The sequence below is a fragment of the Pteronotus mesoamericanus genome, unplaced genomic scaffold (genome assembly GCF_021234165.1).
Source record: "Pteronotus mesoamericanus isolate MK-2021 breed Mesoamerican mustached bat unplaced genomic scaffold, CSHL_Meso_final contig_20, whole genome shotgun sequence".
Classification (NCBI taxonomy): domain Eukaryota; kingdom Metazoa; phylum Chordata; class Mammalia; order Chiroptera; family Mormoopidae; genus Pteronotus; species Pteronotus mesoamericanus.
The window spans coordinates 30,619,436-30,642,215 of record NW_026555085.1 but is presented as its reverse complement, the minus strand read 5'-3'; positions in this window follow the sequence as shown (position 1 = coordinate 30,642,215).

Here is a 22,780-nt window from a genome sequence, read left to right as displayed (position 1 = left end):
CTCCAAAGAAATACACTCAAAAGTCCAAAGACATAAGTTCACTAAAGATTAAAAGTTAATAATTAAATGATAAAGCATGTTCTCTTACACCCACTTTACAAAATGAACAGTGTTCCACTATAATAACAATGGATTGCAGCTAAAAGACCTAAAAGATGCAAAGTATCTCAAAGGAGGAACCCCAAGTCAAAAAAGGAGGCAAAATAAGGACATAGAAATCTGAATTGCCTGACTGCTATGTAGGAGAAGAAAACCTACCTTTTACTCTCTTAGGATGTGGGGCTGGCTGAAGAATTAAACTGACATAAAACAAATTAACAAGATTAAAGCATACAAATGTATTTAACATTTTTATTTGTACACAGAAGTCTTCATAAGAAAAATGAAGACTCAGACTCAAGTATAACAGAGACATCAAAAAATAAGAAATTAAAAAAAAATAAACAACTGTAACTCAGCCCCTCCCAATGTAGCTCAGTTGGTTGGGGCATCACCCTGTAGACCAAAAGGTTGGTTCAATTCCCAGTGAGGGCACATACTCAGGTTGAGGGTTCGATCCCTGGTCAAGGCGCATAGGAGAAAGCAACTGATGGATGATTCTCACATAAATGTTTCACTCTCTCTCTCCCCCCTCCTTTTCTTTCTCTCTAAAAGCAATGAAAAATGCCTTCAGATAAGGATAAAAATAATAAAAACTATAATTCATATGTTAATAGTTCTAATGGAAGAGCTAGACAATATATAAAAGGAGATGGATAGTGTCTGTGAAGATACAGAAACTTTAAAAAATAATTTAAAGGAAATACTAGAAATCAAGAACATCGTAACAGAAATAAAGAATCCCTATGGCAGATTCACCAGTAGACTGGACACAGTTGTGTAAGGCATGACTGAGTTTGAATGTAGGTCAACAAAAGCTTCTTAAACTGATAGTCAAGGAAGCAAAAGAAAAGAAAAAAAAATCAGAGAATTTAAGAACTGTGGGACAATCAAAGTGTGTAACATATGTGTAATTGGAACACCAGAAGGAGAAGAGATAACAGAGTAGAAGAAATATTTGAAGTAATAATGGTTGAGAACATTCCAAAATTAATTATAGACAGCAAAATACTGATTCTGGAAGACCAGAAAACATAAATGCCAAATAAAAAGTCTATCCAGGGGTGTCCAACCTTTTGGCCATACTAGAAGAAGAGTTGTCTTGGGCTACACATTAAATGTACAAACACTAATGAAAACTGATGAGCAAGAGATACATTTTAAGTACATTTATGATTTTGTGTTGAGCTACATTCATGGCCATCCTGGGCTGCATGCAGCCCCCAGGCTGTGGATTGGACACCCCTGCAAAGCATATCATACTGAAAGTACAAAAACAACTACAGAGACATAGAGAAAAATCCTAAAATAAGATGGAGGTAAAAAACTTCCCCTAACCTGTAAATGACTATATATATATAGTCATTTTGTCTGTCCAGAAAAAGTCCATCCATTGTTAATACAACAAGAATGGTTTGCACGACATTGATGTAACCTGGCAGCCAAGGAGAGTAGACTGGAATGTGCATATGTGGACAATGATGATGTCACTGTACTAGTCAGTGTGGGTTGTAGATGCCTTGAGTGAGCATGTGTACTATGTGGCTATCACATTCAAAATGACTGAGAGTAGGAAAAATGAATCTGCATCAAAGTTTGTGTTAAGCTTGAACATGGAAACTGTTCGGATGATTGGGAAGGCCACAGCTATGGGCAACTGCTGATTGGCAGCTTCATTGCAACAACATAGCCAGTCAGCTCATGCATCATATCTCATGCAGAGTTTTTTAGCAAAACATCAAATCACCCAGATGATTCAGCCCAGAATTGGTGATCTGCAACTTCTGGCTTCTCCCCAAACTAAAACTACCTTTGAAAGAGAATATATTTCAGACTGTCAATTAGATTCAGGAATATGATGGGGAAGCTGATGGTAATTGGGGGGTCCCAAGGTGCTTACTTTGAAAGCTACTGAGGTGTCATTATCCTGTAAAATGTTTCTTGTATTTTCTTCAATAAATGTCTTTATTTTTCATATTATATGGCTGGATACCCGCTGGATGGACCTTGTATGTAATGAAGACTATTCATTTCCATCATTCTGTGAAACAACTGAAACTTGAGTCTTGGTAGCCAATACCATCTGTGATGCTTCACTAAATAAATTAATAGCTTCCTTTTAAAAGGAAGTATATTATTTGAATATTTAATAACTTCATGGCAAAGGCTAAGAATTTTCAATTTTGAAGCTTTATGCTTTGAAAAATTTGACACTTAGAAAGTTATATTTCTACAAGGATTTAATATTCCAGATATAAAATATACCCACCCTAAAAATATCTAAATTTTTATAGTAACAATAAAAATCCTAAAGGAAAATTTTATTTAAAACTCTTTTTTTGTGAATAGAGTCTTAGAACTCTTAGCAAATTCCCTATGTATTATAATATTTGTCTGTGTCAAGCCAATCACTTCTCCGATATAGTACAAAGTTTTGATAGACAAATCAGTGTAGGCCAGGAAACAAAGAAAAAATATCTATATTTATCTCAAGACATTTAAGTAATTTAAACTCAACTCTAAAGCTGCTCATGATAAAAGATAAATAATGACACCTCCTAGGAAATTGAGGCTTTTAAAGCAGTTATAGACAAAACTTCAGAGGTGTGCTATTGTCTCTCTTGTCTGTTTTTCCTTGCCAGCATAGACAAATTGGATGTGAGTTCTATATTTAATATATTCGGTATCCTAGTTACTTTAGAGAATGACTCGGACTTTTTTCCTTTCAATCATTGCTTTTCAAGTGAAGACAACAAGAGGAATAGTCTTAAACAGAACTATTTGAACTAGAGGTCAAAAAGAGAAAAATAAAGATTTGCATATTTTTAGCAGCACTGTAACATAAAGATATATCTGATACAATAATATATAGAATGGTATGCAAACTTTGATGATGGAGAAAAAATGGACTATTGAGCTTTCCTTTTAATTATCTCAGCTAACACTACCTGAGTGTTTTCTATGTATTAAGCATTTTTTCAGTGATTCCCAAACCTTTAAGCATTTAATTCCTAAGCTAACTATATGAGACATTATCATTTTTATTATTATTTTAATCCATTATTATTCCTATTTTACTGAAGGGAAAATTAAGGTACAAAAAAACAAAAACAGAGTATACACTGATATAAAAGAAAGAGAGAGAAGATGACGTGTCATGGTCACATATACTCATCATGGGTGAACTCATGAGACTTCACACAAGTTTGATGCCAGTGTTCGCACCCTTAACTCTGTGCTATACTGCTTCTCAAGGAGAGCTATATGAAAGCAAGACAAAAATGAAACTAGCAAATAAAGATGAAAGAATGGTAAATGTTGTTCCTACCACGGATGTGTCTAGCAACTCCAGAATATAAAATATAACTTTAAATAAAATGATTCATATCTATTTTATAATGTACAAAATATTTCAAGAACATTTTAACTAAAAACACACTAAAAGGGGAAAATCAAATACAGAAAATTAAATGATAACTTAAAATTATTATAAATCTTTTAAACAAAGCTTTTTTCACCTTAAAATATGTTTTTATCATGTGAGAAAATACATTATTCAAATTTACAAGTATAGCATCACCTATGACAGATTTGTAAAAGAATTACCAAAGGACATAATGCAGAGTTGATAAAGTTGTGAATAAAATGCAAGCTATACCTATTCTAGCACTCTTGCCACTAGAATATGGTTCTCCCTTTGAAATCAATGGAGAGTTTTGTTTTTTGTTTTTTCTGTGTTTTTATTTTTTACTGAATAAAGAAAAACCTTGAGGAATAATCCGTACCATATTAAATAGCCTCTAAAAAACTCATTTTAGCTAAAGCAACTGAATCTTGATTTCACTGTTGGCCTTTAAATATGCATGATTCATCAGTCATATGTCATCCTGAGAAAGCAGCATAAAGGGCATTTTGGTCGTCAAGAATAGGCCCCTTGGTGTTTACTGTAACTGATTAACACATTCATTCTTTAATTTAAGGAGGTGTTTTAGAGCATTATTCTATATTTTGAAATCCTTCTTCCTCTAATAAGAATGAAAAACTTTTAATGAATAGCAAAGTATAAGTTCACAGGTGTTCTATTTTACAAAGTTTAAAGCTCAATATAGAATCAGGCTTATGTTATAAACTAGTTCACGGACAACGAAGCTGTTGTGTAGCAAGGTGCATCGCTGTCCTGACTAACAGAAACTGATGAAATATTGCAGGTTTTCTTTACAACTTTAGGGCCTAGAAAGATCTTTCTTGATATGTAATCTCTTTCTGTATCTTTCATGTGTTTGTCCAACTCTTATAATACCACTTCAGAAAATGTTTATTTTTTAATCATATTTTGAATCAAAGAGCTCAGCTTCCTTCAGATATTCTCGAGGTCGTACATCTTTCATCTGAATGGTCCCAGTACCGCTCATTAGCACTTTCGAACTTAGATGACCTAAGCTTAAGGTTTCCCTTTGACTGGTCACCCAATGACTATTGCAGGGTGTAGTGGAAGTGTTTCATCATGGAATCTGAGAACAAACTGTGTACATACTTTTGGATCCACTTCATAATTTGTTTAATACAGATATATTTTTTGATTACCTACTTTAATATATTCCAGGAAATTCTAATGGTATGGAGGATTCAACACTGAGCGAGCAGAGAAGAAACTTGGGTCTCATGAGGGCTTCTTTAAGTGTAAGATCTTAAGTTACTCTATTCATGGAATGCTATCAAACAATTGCCTTGATTTTGAAAAATCACTTCTGTTATAATTCATAAACAATCTTATTTATTTTCCTTACAGAAAGAATGACATTCAGCCCTTTACAAATATCGGCTTAAAATACATATGATTATGATATAAATAAAAAAATGTAAATTATTTTTGAAATAATAAATCTATGTGTTCTCCCTTAGGTACTTTTACATCTTTTTCTGCAGATCATTTAAGTAGCGTTGTTGGTAAATAAAAATTCAAATGCTTATTTTTCCACTCCCTTTTCTTTATATTTTACTCCACTCTTGTAAAGTTAGAGCATCTAGAATCAGGCAACATTAAGCAATATTTACGGTAAAGAAAGAAATATAATAATGAGAAAATTAAAATTCAGAAATAAAAAAGAATTGATTAGTAACCAGCATTTGACAACTTTTGTGTATGCAAAAATTAAATCGTTACAACAGATATTAAAAATGTCATGAATTCATTCAATGAGAATTCATCTATACTCATATTTTAAATTTTTACAGGTTACTACCAGACATTGTCATAATGAATTTAACCTGAAACACACCATATCCCTCACATTTATCGCAAATTAACAGAAGTAGAAAAACATTAGTGAGGCAAATCATGTTATCAAACTGGTGGTTTACAGACACAGTATCAGGATGATGGCACACAGACCAGGTCTGTCAGTAGGCAAACTGTAGCATAATTTGATTTTATGTCTCACAAGAGAACCTAGAAAGTGTCCACAGGAGAGTTATTTTTTCCATCTACTCTTCGGTCAAAGAATAAAAAGTGACTTTTATAAAAGGAAACTATAGAACATATGAAAAATGTTTTTAAGTTTTAATTTTTAGATAAGTATTTACATTTAATTATTGTATGGCCATTGCTAATTAAATTAAAATTGACATATCCATTTGGTGTACATACCTGGAATTTGAAAATATGAATTCTAAGTAGAGTAAAACCACAATATTAATCTTTTAGTGCACCATTCCTTTAAATCTGTTCTACAATGTTCATAGTTAGTCAAAATACTTGATTTATACATACAGTGTTCCTATAATTGTTATAATAATGTCTTTTTGAAGAAAAAATTAGGAATATTGTGTCTGATTGTAGAAAATGCACGTAAAATTCCTATATGAATAGAGACCACTCTTATTTATGTGGAAAATGACATCAATTAGAGATTCTGAAGGTTCATGAAAACATAAAGATTGTCAACTGAATTTTAGTCCCCTATGTCTTTGTATTGAATAGAGAATAGAGAATTAGTTTTTAATCTTCTAATTTGCCTTCCATTTACATAGCTATATTTCTTTCTAACTATAATCTTCAGTGATAATTTGGCATAGCACAGCTGTTACTGGTCTTATAACAACACATTTTCTGAATAAAGCTTTGCCAGCTATATCTTTGAAACTGTATCAGATGTCACAGGAGAATTACTTTTTTAAATCCTTTGATCAGAAATTCTGTGTCTGTTTCACATTAGAAATGAACACCTTAAGAAATATATCACAAATTTATATCAAAAGGAATGTTGCAAGCTATGGATAGTATAAATTTATTTATGCAGGCATTTATAATGAATGCTATGGTCATATTTATTTTATTAGATTGAATTTAGCTTGACATTATTGGAAATCCTGACATTGCTGTTAATAATAAATAAGTTAACTAAACTGAAACATTTATTTTGTCTCTGTACAATCCTAATCCTTATTACAAAACAGTGTGCAATATGAGTTCAATTTTACAAAAATAAGGGGGAATTTTAAAATCAATTTATTTGTGCCAACTGTTTTATCAAGTGTTTTGTTACAATTTTATTATTAAAGCCAAAATTAAACAAATTATACAACTTCTAATTAAAGATAAAACCCTTTTAGAAAAAGGTTTGTTCAATGGATTAATTTGAAAGAATTTGCTAGACTTTGTAAAAACATTAATATTCAAGTAGTTTTATCAAACTAGTACATAATTTAAAGTAACTGACATTATATTCTAAAGAAAATAGATGTCTTTGTATCTGTGAGAGTATATTACTTCTTAAAACTCATTTAGGTGATAGTATATACATACTGGTCATGGATAATAACTATGTAATAATAAAAATGATAACAATATCAGCTGTTTATTTGGATAATACCAAAATGCTAAGCAATTGGTATCTGCTGATTCTAATCCTCATAATAATCTTTCAAGTTAGGTATTTTCACCTCCATTTTGTAGTTAAAAAAATATGACCCCAGCGGACACTGCTGTGAAAAATTGTAGGCAGGAACAAAAACTGGGGATACTCTTCTTCTAAAACTCCTGCCTTTTTCATTATACCATGCTAGTCCTAGTGAGGATGTTTTTTGTAACTTTTTTTATATAGAGTTTTGAATAAAAAAATTATACATATGTATGTGTGTGTGTATATATATATCCACACACACGAATATATGTGTATATACATACATATATTTAAACTGAGGTTAAAATTCTGACTTTGACATTTACACATTGTGTGACTTTTTTATGTTATACATCTTACCTCAGATATCTATTCTCATCTATATAAATGGGTGATAATTTTATGTAGGTTTAATGGCTATTTAAAGCTTAAATGAGGCAAAATATAGAATTTTTACTACATATTAGGGAATATAAATGTTATGAAGAAAGAAGAAATGCCTATGTCTTGTTATGTGTACATACTTGTATGTAAATGTATATATAAGTGTGCATGTGTGTGTGTAAATATCACAAAAAGAAAAAAGATTGAGAGAATTTTTAAGTTGATTATAAGAATTTAGTTTTTTAAAATTATAGTTTCTATATTTTAGAATAAGTTGAGCCTCAAATAAAATCTGTTCAGAAAATAAGTTTATTTTTATATTTTTCCCTTTAATTATAGCCTTCTAAGAGTTTAGCCTTCTTAGCAGTGCAACATGCTGGAACTGTCTACATAGAATGTTTCTACGTTATTCTGTTTAAGAGGTATGTCCCCACATAAAGCAGTTTTGGTTTTAATTTGAGATACAATATTGTAGGAAAACAACAATGAGAAGAATCTAACAGACTTAATTTTTTTCTTTTTAGCTGTTGTAATGACTGTAATTTAACATTCCAGTTTGATTATGATTTGGTAAATAATTAACTCCAAAGAAAGTCTTAATCATAATTTGAACATAATTTTATTCTCTAACTACGTTTTATGATTTTCTGTTCCTCATGTAAACTTTGTGCTTTTATAATGCTTCTCTTACCTGAATTTTAAATAACATGTTTGGAAAATATAACACAATTGCTTCTTTTGTGTTTTAAATAAAATGAAAACACCTGAATAAGTAAGTTTGTTTGTATTTATTTATATCTTATTTTTTCACACATTAGTTTTAGCAACCTAAAATTATTATATATATATATATATAGCAATTGTATATAGGTTTTTTTCAGAAATATAATACATATCTATTTAATGGATGAAATAAATGTACTTCATGGATATCACATGCATTTGTCAGTTTATAAACTATTCTGGCCTGATTATTTACATACAGCATGCTAGCTTAGCTTTGATTTTTGTTTCAGCAAATGCTTGACAATTGTTAAATTCAAGGGAGTTACCTTAGTTTAATTTTTAAAGTTTATATGCACTCTCTTATGAGGGGCATATATACTTTATTGAAATTTTACCTATTATTTAAGTTTATACTAATTCTTTAAAGCATCTCAGCAGAATTCAGCAGAATGCACATCAGTCAAAGATAGGACTGATGATGCAATTGTGTGACTACACACACACACACACACACACACACACACACACACACACTACATTACCTATCCTGAAGAGTAAGACTCAGCAGACACAGTTCATATGGCCATATTTTAATTAGTGGATTTTTATTTTGCTATGCTATCATTTATTAAATCCATTCATCACAAGTTTTACTTAAAATGAAGATATATGACTTGGATTTTCTAGATCACTCTGGAGACATATATATTTTAATCCATTTATTTAATATTTTGTTTTTTGAAATAATAATATTCATTTAATTCAATTATAAACACAAAAAATATGCAGGTGTCCTGTACTTTCATATAACCTTAACTGTAGTGTAAGTTGAGCTTATAAAGGTCCAAGAAAGTCTTAGCATATTTTAATATTTTAATTTTGGTTTGATATGAACATGTTTGGCAAAATAAAACAAATTGCTATTTTATTTAATAATAAGAAAAAAGTCTTTCTCTGATTTAAGCTCCTGTGTTGATTAATCTTTAACAGTAAGATGACAATTCATAGAATGAAACAGGCCTTCTTAATGTCCTTGTATCCCTTCCCAGATAGCCATGGAATATTATTATATACTGGTCAACATAATTTCCTACTGGTTTCAGTTTCATAAGTTTTAATTTTGTTACTTTAATTCTGTGAAAACCCTGAACTTCCAAAATATGCTATCCTTAGATTCATTCATGTAAAGTCAAATAATATTTGTATCTGTATGTACATATATAATTATTCTTAGCCATATTTGAGAGGAAGGGGTAAAGGGTTTACTAATACAATATGAGATTCTAATGTTAAATGCAGAAATGAACTGACAAGATTTTAATATATATTTAAAATGCATATATGAGAGGCAACCACCCAAAAAACAGAATTTATTAAAAAAATGTGCATATATCCGTATGTGTTTAAACGTTGGTCACTTTAAAAATGCTCTCCATTTTAAACAATACAAAAATTGACACATTTTTCCACTGCTCAAAACAGTTTTTGAAGTCGCCAATTCTAATGACTTTCAATGCTTCTGCTATTTTTTGTTTCACTTCTACATTGGCAAAACATTTCCCTTTGAGGACTTTTTTCATCCAGGAAAACATAAAAAAAAAGTCGCTGAAGGCAAGACTGGGTGACTTGGGAGGTTAGGGCAGAGGGATCATGAGGTTTGTCATCAAAAACTGCCAAACACTCAGCAAGGCGGGGGAAAGTGTACTCATGAATCATCCATCATGAAATGGGCAAAGGCATTGAAAGAGTCTTCAAAAAAAAAAATTCACTGCAGCCGAATGCAGCCTCTGACAACACCAGCTGGTACACTGATACAGTTGGGTTCTTAGAACACTCACCTAGTGGGGGAAACCTGTACTAGAAGGGGCCTGCCCTCCAGAAGTTAATCTCATTTTTGGGGTCCCCCTTTGCATATAGAATTACATATAGTATAATATATAATTATACTATATGCATATATATTTATATATAAGAGAGAGAATTAATTAGAAATGAGAGAGAAGGAGAGGGATTTTTATTTTGTATGTATTAACATTTATACCATATTTTATACTTAGAATATTTTATAATCTGAAGTGGACATTCATGTCAGGGCAATATTATCTTTCTCACTTTAAATATAAAAATAAGGACATATGAAGCAGAAGGAATAAGAAACTGAGCAAATTCAGGACAAAGTCTGGGTCACCATTTGTGAGTCTTCACATATTCAAGCACTAAAATTAATCCTACAAGTAGATATATTGTTTGAAAAATTATATACGTGTGTTATGTGTGTGTGTGTGTAGTCTTAGCTGGCTGTCTAGCCATTCCTATAAACATTTTGTGTTTGTCCTCAAACTTTGACCATTTATTTGAGGTATTTTTCTTCTTCTCTGAATCCAATTATTTTTACTGCCTGTATCTTTTTTTTTTTTTTTTTTAGCAACTCAGATTCCATGGAACACTGAAATGTAGGAGAAGTAGCAATGATTTCGGAATCCTGACAGTGCGATTGCTATGTTGTGTGGCCTTGGCTGTCATTAGATTTCCTGAGCCCAGTTCACAGAGTATCGATAAGGGCAGAGAGATGAGCATGTTGCGACACATGCACTTGGCGACACAGCCTGGCCAAGTGCGAGGGAACAGAGGGTTTTGTTGAACAACATGGCGTCTGGAGTCAGGCAGCTGGATTTGAATCCTAGCCCTGCCAGTTAACTCTATTTTTTTTCCAGTTTTTTCATCTGTAAAACTCAAGATTAGTATTAGTAAATTAGTAAATGCAGGTTTTTTAATGAGTATTAGATGTGTGCGGTATTTTCGTTGACTGCTGTTATTATTGTGAAGATTGACTAAATTACACTACTGCTCATTTATGTTTCCTTTTACATCATGCTATGAATGTTATTTACATCCTGTATACTTATCTAATTCAATTGAATTATGAACATAAATGTATCCTTTAATTCTGAACAGCAAGAGACTTTCATAACATTCTAGACAGGAGACTAGGTCTGTCCAAAAGCAGAAAATACTTGCTATAACACTAAGGTGATATAAAAACTCTTTAATAGAAAATGATTGGAGCAAAGGAGAAAATAATTCTGTTGCCTGATTTTTGACAGAGATGGTCCAAAATACAGTGGCAAAAGGAGGATAACACTTATTTTTCTTTTATCTGGTGATTCAGAGGTGAGAGGCTCAGCATAGCTCATCCACGTGGTCAACCAGGCACTCCAATTTCTTCTACTACGTCACACTCATTGTCTTCTATCTACTGCTCTCATCCATATACTTGAAGCTGACTCACTGGTACCACATTCCCATTCTGAGTAAAGAACAAGCTATATTCCTGTTAACATGTCTGGGCCAGAATTTGCACTCATTCCTTCAGATCACATCCTCCTGGCCAGACTATAGAGTGAGGTCCATCTTTAGCTGCAAGAAACGTATGTTTTCTAACTAGATGTTTATGTGCCACCACGAAAGAGAGAGAGGGGAATAGTACTGGATTACTATTTGCCATATTACAACCCTGCTGACACTCTTAAAAACAATAAATCTTCTGGTCCCTAAATCAAATTAATGTCTGAATTGAAGTCAGATATAAAATGAGGAATAAAATGAAAATGTAATAAAGACAAAAAGGCAGGAACAGCAACATTTGGCATATTTCTTTTTTTCCTTTAGCTTTCCTAAACTATTTTCATAAAATCTTTATTCACTAATGAACTGATATTTTCTCAGCAAACAATTGTTTCACTGTAGATACTATACAAATAGTTTCTAAGGTTCCAAAGTGTTGAAGGGAACTAGTTTGGGAGACCTTTGGTAAGCACCTTATTCTCATAGTCATTCCTGGTTCAAAGAACAGAACCTATTGAAGCTGCTTTAGTAGATTGAGTGCCATTGGGGATGCTACAAACTCACCAGCATCAAGACCACCTGGGTCTCATGGGAATATCAAGTTTGGATATGAGAAGGTGGCAGGGAATCTTTTTATCACTTCCTTGTCTTCATGCCTCTCTTTTTAAATAACTTCTTAACTGTATTTCATCATCTCTCTATGACCTTGACTTTGGTAATGTTTAAGCGTTTACGCAGTCGTAACTCTAAGTTTTTAGCTTAGCTTTCTTTATCAAAATCCCACACTCTTCCTATTTTTATTAATTTTTAAAATAATTTGATTAACTTTGGGATCTTAGTTACCATAAGATATATTCACTACAAGCAGCATGACAGGTCCTTCAAATGACTTATGGGCAGGTAAGAATAGGTTAGTGGACTTTCACCATCATGTCAAGAATATATTTTATACCTTTGTGCTTAGAAAATTTTAAAATTGTGCCTGCCTACTTGTTTTAAGGTGTCAAAAAAAATCTAGATCTAATTTCTTTATCTGATGCAATTCATAGTGTATTTTTAAAACCTTTAAAAGTGTGGATTCAAAGTGATGTGGATAAGGAAAGAAATAATGCATTGAGTTATACGTAAAAGATGTATGCCTTTTTAATGTGCATACGTTCATACATCAGCTTATATTTATACTAAAAAAGATACATTTTGTAGGTACACACAAAATTTTGTAGCTTTAACCATTTTTAATTACAGCATGCTTATTAGGTAATTTTTTTAGAATATAGACAGGATTTCATGAGAAAAAATAACAGTAAAGCCATATAGTTTCACCTAGAAATTTGTTTCAAGTAATTTGAAATATTTTCCAGAAATATATATTTATTTTTGCTTATTTACTCAGGTAAATTTATATATACTAACAGTCAAGGCTTAAACTATCTACATTATATAGAAAAAAATCTATGTTTTTTGTTTATATATTCTGCAGTGTAATGCCCACTGAAGTTGTCAATAAACAGATTTCATATAAAATACTTTTATATGAAATGAGATCAAATACTTTACATTGTATTTCCAAACTGCCTAGGGAGGAAAGCAAAACTCCGAAACACTCAATAATATTGATAATTTTAATCAATTATCTTGCAACTGTAAAAAACTTATTCTGATTGATTTTAGTCTTCCAGAATTCTTATCTGCATTTCTCTGAATAAAAATCAGTTTCATAGCCTTCTTCTAGAATTTTTAAGGTAAATTTTAAAGTTAAGGTCATTCATTTCTCATTTAATTTTAACCACAATGTCTGGCATCATACTTTACACATTGTAGTTGCTAATAGTTTGAAGAATTTTACCTTAGGGTTCAATAGAGTAAAAAATGCAATTTAAAATACAATTTATAGAATATGGAAACTTGATACATTCTGGAGTTATATATTTCACAAGGTAATAATATCAAACAGAATAGTCATAGGTATCTAAATTTTTCAAAACAAAATTTATAGGGTATTATAAGTATTGCTGAATAGTAGATAAAATGGCAATTGAACTAGTATACATAAAAATGTGTTAATTATTTGAAAGTTATTCAGTAAGTATATATTAGATGTCAATTATATATCAGTTACTAATTTAGCTGCTGTCATAGTGTAATAACCAAAACTTAAGTTCCCTGATTTTGTCAAAAACATTTTAGATATTGAAAACAGTCAACAATATTGTTGTTATGCACACTATGAGTGGTGATAGGTGCTTAATAGAAAATATAAACCACTATACTAGTGAATGAAGAGTACAGAGATTTTAGATAGAGGAACTGTCATTTGGCATAGACCTTATCAAAATTAATAATGATAATAATACTAAAAATACTATAAAGACATGTGAACTGTTGAATGTTGAATCACCAAAACTACCCTGCCAGAATAACTTGTTCAAAGTCAGGTTTATTAACTTACTTCAAAAAGGAGGGATTTAGAATGAGAAGTGTTTAGATGAGTAAGGTACGGATGAATATATATGAAGTGCATACACACACACACACACACACAAACAACACACTTATATATATACACACACACTCAACTAACTTATTAAGTATAACTCAACTAATTCAGGCATATCTTAAAATACAAAGGTCTAATCATGATTAAGAAAAGTTTGTAATTCAATAGTTTAAGATTAATGTACACAACAGTTAAGAATCTTGAAGCAAGTCATTAAGTGAATAGCTGTTTGATGAGTGAGCTTTTCCCTCAGTGAGCAACCTATTGTATTAAGAAGTTGACTCAGATGATTAACACATTATACAAATAAATTTGGTTTCGGGAATGTCTTGAATCTAAGTGTGAAGTATAGTCTTATCTTTCTGGAAATATTTTTGCTCAGAATAAAGAGTTAAGATGTTTACATACGGTGGTAGAAATTTCAGTCCTAATAGTTACGTATTATTGGATGAAGATGGTTTCAGTTTTTAGCAGAAAGTGTATTTCAGGCAGACAGAACACTAAGAGCAGGGACAATAAAAAGTAAATAAAACAAATCTATAGCAGCACAAGAGTTCTGTTTCTAATGTTTAGCATAACCTTATATACAAGAACTCAGTAATAGTTTGAATGCCCCAAGTCTTTCTTGTCAAGAAAATGGTTATGGGGCTCAGCCCCATGCCCTATTGAAGAAATGGCTTGTCAAATGGTAAAAAAAAAAAAAAACAGAGTATGTATTACTTATTGCCCTGCTAAAATCCCTTCTAATAATATTATAAATCCATAATTTTTTATATTCACTTGTGAAGTAAATGGATATTATCATTGGCAAAAGACAATCCCAGACTCTGAAGAAAAAGCTACTTTATATGCCTTTTTTCTTTTTTTTCTACCTACTAGAGGATACTTTGCACCATAAATTTTAACTAATCAGTGAGTAGTTACCAGAGAGGATGATGATTTTGTGTGATTGACTTCAGAATGCTAAGAAAAAGAGTAAAATAAACAAGTAACAAGAATAATAAATAATGAAAACAGTGCAAGCGATCGACAAAAAAAATTTTGAAGTTTCCTTAGTCAGGACATTTCTAAATTCCTCTCCGTGGTTGTACTCTAGCTTTTAGATGCTAGACCCATCAGAAACCTTAAACTAGGACTCAGTAATAGTTGAATCCATAGTAGAAAAGTAAACCTGAACCAGATGATCTGAAAAGTTTGTTAAGTAGTAGACTGGGATTTAATCCAGTAGTAGCCCAGAGAGTGAAAGAAATATAAAAGAAAATGGTGTGGAAGCCATACAATATGGATAACTGAAGGTGAGATAAAAGTGACAAATGCTGATAATGGATCTTAACTTAGAAATCAAGGTGTAGAAATAAATAACAGATATTGATAGAAATAAATGATATAGGGTAGAGGATTATGATAGTCTGAATTATGCTAAATTATTTTAGTGGCATGTAAATGATTTTCTTAAAATTTTGCTAATTAAAAAAAATTGGCACCACAGCTAACAGTATAAATTTTCAAGCCAGTGTCACCTTGAATTTTATTCTTAGTTTTAACATTTTGTTATTGCCTTCTGTGTTTTGCAGGGAAAAAGCTCTAAATGTTGGCATGAACAGACAAGCAATAAAAGTTTTATGACTTTGGACAATGCATGTCATGTCAGCCTTTAAAGTTACTAGAGTATTATCAGGCAGGTGCTTTTAAAAATGTTTCCTGTGTTAAAAACTATTTGGAAATAACCTCAGTTGTTTTTTTTTTAACTGATTGTAAATTCTGTGTTTGGAGGTTACACACCTCCTGGTATTAAAAAGAAAGTTGAGATTGGAAAAAAGTTCACTGATGAGAATCTCAATAAATATACCTGTGACTTTCCTCTGCATTGTTAACTTAAGAAAGAGAAGAGGGAAAGTGAAATAACTACAATTGATAATGTGTTATACTAAGTACTAGAAATAAGAAACATGAAGCATTAATTTTTGATATTTTGAACTTTTTTAGTCTCTAACTCACAAAAGCTGAAAAATTTAAAGTTTATATGTGCAATGTGGTAGTTTTTGTTTTCTAAATTAGCTTACTTCATGGAAAAGAATAAAGAAAAATATGCATTCATATCTATAACTAAGGGATCAGAGAAGAAAAAATAATAAAGGCCCTGGAGAAATTCATGGGCATTTCTTGCCTTTGGAAAGCAAATAGATTAGAAGTGGTCTTCAGTGAAAGGCGTTTCTACCTGTGAGATTTATGTCATCTAACTTTGGCCCATAAGTAATTCAGCTGAAATTTCTATGAATTGTACTCAGGGTTCATCATGAAAATTCATTAATTACCTATGCAAAACTTTTGATTTTTTTTAGGAGGGTTAATATGACATAAGGTTTCAGTTGAATTTTACTGTGGACTAAATCCTTACAAACTTTAAAAGGTAAATTAGACTTCCACTCGAGATGGCAGCATAGATAAACATGGCTCACCTCCTTGCACAACCACATCAAAATTACAACTAAATTACAGAGCAATCATCACTCAGAACCATCAGATATTGAATTGATTGAAAATCCAACAAATACAAAGTTAAAGAAACCACATTCATCCAGAGTGGTTGGAGGGGTGGAGATACGGAAAGAGCTGGTTCTACATCCATGCATGGTGGATAAAAATTTGTGTGTGGTATCTTAGAAGTGAGGAGTCCCAGCCCAACATAAGTCCCCCATCCCAGGGTTCTGGTGCCAGGAAGATAAGTCCCCATAACTTCTGACTGCAAGAACCAGCAGGGAATGAGTCAGTGAAAGAAACTTCTGGAGTCTCAAGTAGTTCTTCTTAAAGAACTCACACATCAACTTACTCAGGATCACTCCCTCTGAGCTCCAGCGCAGGGGTAGTAGCCTGAAAGTCACCAGCAGCATACAAGGAGGAACTGAAATGTCTGGCATCAAAGCAAGAGCTGGGGGATAGCTTTCTCTTAGACAGAGAAACAGGCAGAGGCCATTGTCCCTTTTCTGAACCCTCCCCCCCACAGAACCACAGAGAAGGCAGGTGATATCGTACTTGAGACTTCATCAACCTGGCTAACACTTTGCCCTGTCCTGGAGGTCCCCTGAGGTTACCTCCTACCCAACTTACAGCTCTTAACAGTGGCACTTCCATATGAATGGTTTGTCTTGGCTCATGCTCACAATTTCCTAAACCTTTTTGAAAAAACAGCAGCTAGCTTCAGCCCCCATACCTCTTGCAAAGTGGTCTTAGGCATGGTGCTAGCAGCAACCAGCCTAGGTTCACAACTTGTCTTTACTTGGGAATCTCCAAGCCCAGCACAAGTAGCAGCCATCTCAAATTGCTTTATAGATCAGGCAGAGGTCCCCAGGCAAAACACGGGCAGGAGCTGAACTTGCCCTGCACTACCTGGGAAACCCCAGGACACACACACCCAGTGGACAGATATAGACCATGTTAAACACTACTACCCAGCTCCTGCACAGCTGATCCTCCAGGGAAAGCAGAAGGTGGTGGGCAGTGGTCACAGCCAGTCCTCGCAGCTGACTGGTCTGGGTAAATCCCTCCCATTGATCTGCCAAAAACAACCAAAACAAATAAAAGAGAGAGGTGTACTCAGCACACATGAAGGGCACACTTTGAATACACAGGTTGGATGATAAGGGAGGCTCTACCACTGGACCTTACAGGACAGATACTACATTAAGCCATACTACTAAGAAAGGGAGTCATATAGCAGCTATAACTAATACATACAAACACCAGGGTGCTGGCAAAATGAGAAGACAAACAAACATGGCCCAAATGAAAGAATAGATCAAACTCTAGAAAAATAACTAGACAAAATGGAGATAAGCAATCTATCAGATGCAGAGCTCAAAACACTGGTTATAAGGATGCTCAAGGAACTTAGTGAGGACCTCAATAGCATTAAAAAGACCCAGTGAGAAATGAAGGATACACTAAATTAAATAAAGAACAATTTTCAGGGAAACAACAGTAGAGTGAATGAAGCTGAGAATTAAATCAATGCTTTGGAACATAAGGAAGCAAAAGTCAACCAATCAGAGCAACAAGAGGAAAAAAGAATTCAAAAGAACAATGATAGAGTAAGCAGCCTCTGGGAAAACTTCATGTGGTCCAACATTCACATTATATAAGATTATATAGATTCTAGAGGAGAGGAGAAAGAGCAAGAAATTTGGAATCTATTTGAAAAAAAATGAAAGAAAACTGCCCTAATTTAGTGAAGAAAATAGACATGCAAGTCCAGGAAGCACAGAGAATCCCAAACAAGACAGATGCAAAGAGGCCCAATCCAAGACACATCATAATTAAAATATCAAAGCTTAAAGATAAAGAAAACTCTTAAAAGCATCAAAAGGAAAGTTAGTTACACACAGGGGAATTCCCTTAAGACTGCCAGCTGATTTCTCTAAAGAAACATTGCAGGCTAGAAGAGACTGTCAAGAAAGAATCAAAGTCATGGAAAGCAGGGGCTTATGGTCAAGACTGCTCTACCCAGCAAAGCTATTGTTTTGAATCAAAGGGCAGATAAAGAGCTTCCCAAACAAGAAAAAAAAACAAACAACAAAAAAAAAACTAAAGGAGTTTATCATTACCACACCACTGATAGGTGAAATATTAAAGGGACTTATTTAACAAAAAAAAAAAGATCAGAACTATGAATAATAGAGTGGCAATAAATACCTATACATGAATAATTGAATCTAAACAACACACTACACAAACAAGAAGAACAGAGACAGAATCATGTGTACGGAGAGCATTTTGATGGTTGCCAGATGGGAGGCAGTGTGGGATAAAGGGTGAAGAGGTGAGGGGATGAAGGAGTACAAACAGGTAGTTACAGAATAGCCATGGGGATATAAAGTACAGTATAGGAAATGGAGTAGCTAAAGAACTCATATGCATGACCCATGGACATGAACAATGGTGAGGGTATTGTCTGAGGGAGTCGGGGGTACTGGGTGGAGGGGGACAAGGGGGAGAAAATTGGGACAACTGTAACAGCATAATCAATAAAATATAATTAAAAATGAATGATAAAAAATTAAATTAAGATTAGTTCCTTTGTCATCCTTACCCTCTTCTTTTTCCAATTTTTCTCCTTTTGCTCTCTTCTATTTTTTTCTTTATTCAACCCTTCCTCTATTTCTTTCCCTCCTTCCTTCCATCTTTTTCTACTGGCACACTGCTGCTTGACCACACATAAGGTATTCCAGCAACATAGAGCTGAATAACAACCTTGGCAGGCTTTCTTGGGACACTTAAAGTTTGGGCTTATTCTGACATGCCCAGAACATGTGGTTCTGGGATCCAGAGCCTATCCAAGTATATTCTCCATTTCTTTAGTGATTATGTCTTTATTGTGTCTTGGGGATAAACATTGCTAATGCACTGAGGTATCAATCATCTCAATTTCTGTCCATTTGTGTCCTTTCAGGTCTCTATTCAGTGATGTTTTCAGGCTCTACCATGAGGATACAGGTCCTTACCCTGAACTGCCTTCCTTGGCTGTGTGTCAATGAGAAGCAGCTTCTTCCAAACGTCCTAAAGGGCACTGCTAAGCCATACAGCTTCCATCATCCAGAATTCTTTTCACAACCACTAAAAATTTAGTCACATGATAGCTTCCCTTCAGTTATCAAAATCTTGAACTTATTTTAAAAGGGGTTTTAATGAAAACAATTACATGTAATCTAAAATAAATATTTCATATGTTATGCTACATGTAATGGATATAAAGCACATAAATACCAATGAAATCTTTCAGTCTTTCTATTTTCAACTAAGTGGAAACACCCCTTCTTTTAACCACCCTCTAAACCTTACCTTATGGAAAAATTAGTAGATTTTATAAGTAGTTAAATTTCCCTGGGAAACCTGTATTGAAGTTAAATAAAAACTGGAAAAAATCATCTAAATAAATAAACAATAGTCTAATTTTACTTAATTATTCTTTATTAAGAATTTAATAAAAAAAAAGTGAAAGGATTAGCCAAAGAACATATATACATAACTTATAGACAGGGACAACAGTGTGGTGATGGCCAGAGGGAAGGGGGGCGGGGGCTGGGTGGAGGCAGGAAAAATGTAGGGAAATGGAGACATCTATAATAGACAACAATAAAAATAAAGTAAAAAAAAAAGAATTTACATGTACGATGTCATAGATTTTTTTAATGACCAGCTTGAGGCTCTTCCTTGTATCTATGTCCTTTTCCTAGTGCCCTCTTATACTAACCGGGGCATAACTATGTGATTTGCCTTGACAAATGGGACAGTAGCCAATGTGACCAAGCAGAGGCTGAAACAGTACATGTTCACTGGAGTTTGCCTTTCCTTCTCTGGGGCCTTTCCAGCAACATGACCAAGTAGTCCGCTAGAGAATGAAGGATGATGTGGAAGAGAGATGATGAATCCTCAGACCTGATCCCCTAAACCCTTTTCAAACTTTTGCCCCAAAAGAACTATGCACTAATACTCTAAGGCACCCAGTGTATATAACTGAGTTACTTATTTTCATATGTGTTTAACATGGTATTAGTTGCATGCCATCTTTGGGATAATCTAAAAATAGTCACACCTATAATTTTCTGTGTTTTGTGGTCCAGTGGAGAAACTTTGGTTGACAAAGTATCATCCCTTAGATATCCTGGTCACTGACTGCAGATCCATGAGTGAGCTCAGTTGAGACTAGAAGAACTGTCCAGTGGGGCCAAGGTCAAACTGCCAACATTCGGAATCATGAACTAAGTATTTTGTTGTTGTTTTAAGTTTTGAGGTGGTTTACTGTGTAGTTTTAAATAAGTAATACAAACAAGAATTTGACAAGGTTAGTTACTGATGACTAAACAAATCAAATTGCTTGTGCTATAGACACAGACACATTTTAAAAATTATTTTATCTTTATTTCAGTGATTTGGTATTGAGTAATATTACATAGTACATAGTGAACAATTGATCTATTTCTACATTGTCGTGTTTCTACATAACCACCCCTTGCAATTCTTCCTCATTTAACCTTTTTATGTTTGTTTCTTTTTATTTACCATTGTATCAAAGTTATTTTGTAATTTAATTAGAAAACAACATGAACTAGCCAAATTAAAGGTAGTTTAAATATGACACATGTGTACATGAATAATTAGAAAATTTAATGTTCTTAAACAATAACATTTCAAATATAAATATTATATATAGAATAGTCCTACAGATTCTAGGATATAATTAAGAAATAGGTTGTTAAAATTAGGGACAAAATAGCTAGTTAAAATTACTTGGTCTTCTAAAGAAATGACATTAAATTCAACATTTAATTTCTTCTTTAATATGTGATATTTTATTTTTCTTAATTATATAATGTAATGACAATGTAGGGTATTTTTAATTAAAAGTGTTAATATTTAAGGTATGCAATAAGATGTTTTGATATCCATACATATAAATGAAATGATTACTATAGAAAAGCTAATTAACGTATCTATCTCTCACATAGTTTTGTGTGTATGGTGGGGGGTTGGGTAAGAACACCTGGAATCTACTCAGCATGACGATTCTATCTAATAATACTCCACTGTATACTGGAAATTTGCTAAAGTGACTTGGTCTTAAGAACAATAATAACAAGAATGTAGATATACTATTTTCATTGAATTTGAGTTTTTATGTTGATTATATGATTACTATGAATAGGTTATTCATATGAGTTGGAAGCCATCCAGTACTCCATCACATGCGTGAAGGATAAAAGTTAACAAAGAATTTGTGTTTGTTTGTGTGTGCCATAAAATGTGTGTGTGTGTGTGTGTGTGTGTGTGTATTTCTGGAAGGCTAGTGCCTGAACTAAGTTTTAGTATCTGTTTTACATTTTGTTTATGAAGTTTTGAAATATTATTCAAGAATTATAATTGAATGTAAGGTACCATATTTGTCAATTCAATACGTAAGGAAGGGTGAGGACAGGGGGAAGTAGGGAAAGAGGGAATATCACATTAACAATAAAAATAAAGTAAAAATAATAACAATGAGGAATAAAAATATGACTAGAAGAATGGATAGGAAAATATGTTGAGATTTTAAAGATGATAAATAAGAATGAGCTAATTGAGGCAGTAAGATTTTTATTTTGGAGGCAATATCATAACAGATTCAATTAAAAAAATAAAAATAAAAAGAACTACTAAACTTCGCGACAGCATGGATGGAACTGGAGAGCATTATGCTAAGCGAAATAAGCCAGGGGGCGAAAGGCAAATACCATATGATCTCACCTATAAGTGGAACCTAACCAACCATACAAAGATGCAAGGAAAATAAGATCAGCAACACTGAAAGGAAAAGAAATCAACAGAGACAAGAGGGAAGGAGGGAGGGGGGTGGGGAAAAGGAAGGGAAGGGGAAAGTCAAGGAACATATAGCAGGGACTCATGGACAAAACCAAAGGGGAGGAGCTGAGGGAGGAAAGGAGGGAGGGGGCAAGGGAAAGTGGTGGAGGGTAGGCAGCGACAAATATATTTGAAAAAATAAATTAAAATAAGTAAAAAATAAAAATAAAAATAAAATAAAAAACTAGGTCAATGGCAGATTTGCTATCTGTTTTCTTCTAAATGGTTTTGGTTAACACTGTCTTATGCCACTTTCCCCTTTTTTATTCTTTCACAGTGTCCTCCTTTTGACCCTTCAATATTTTTTCTTTTATTAATTTTTTAAATAACTTGATAGATCCCAAAACAACAACAAAGAAAACCAATCATACAAAAATTGAAGAAGGAAAGTTACTAAAACAACTAGATCTATTTATTAAGCTTCTACTCTGTGTGT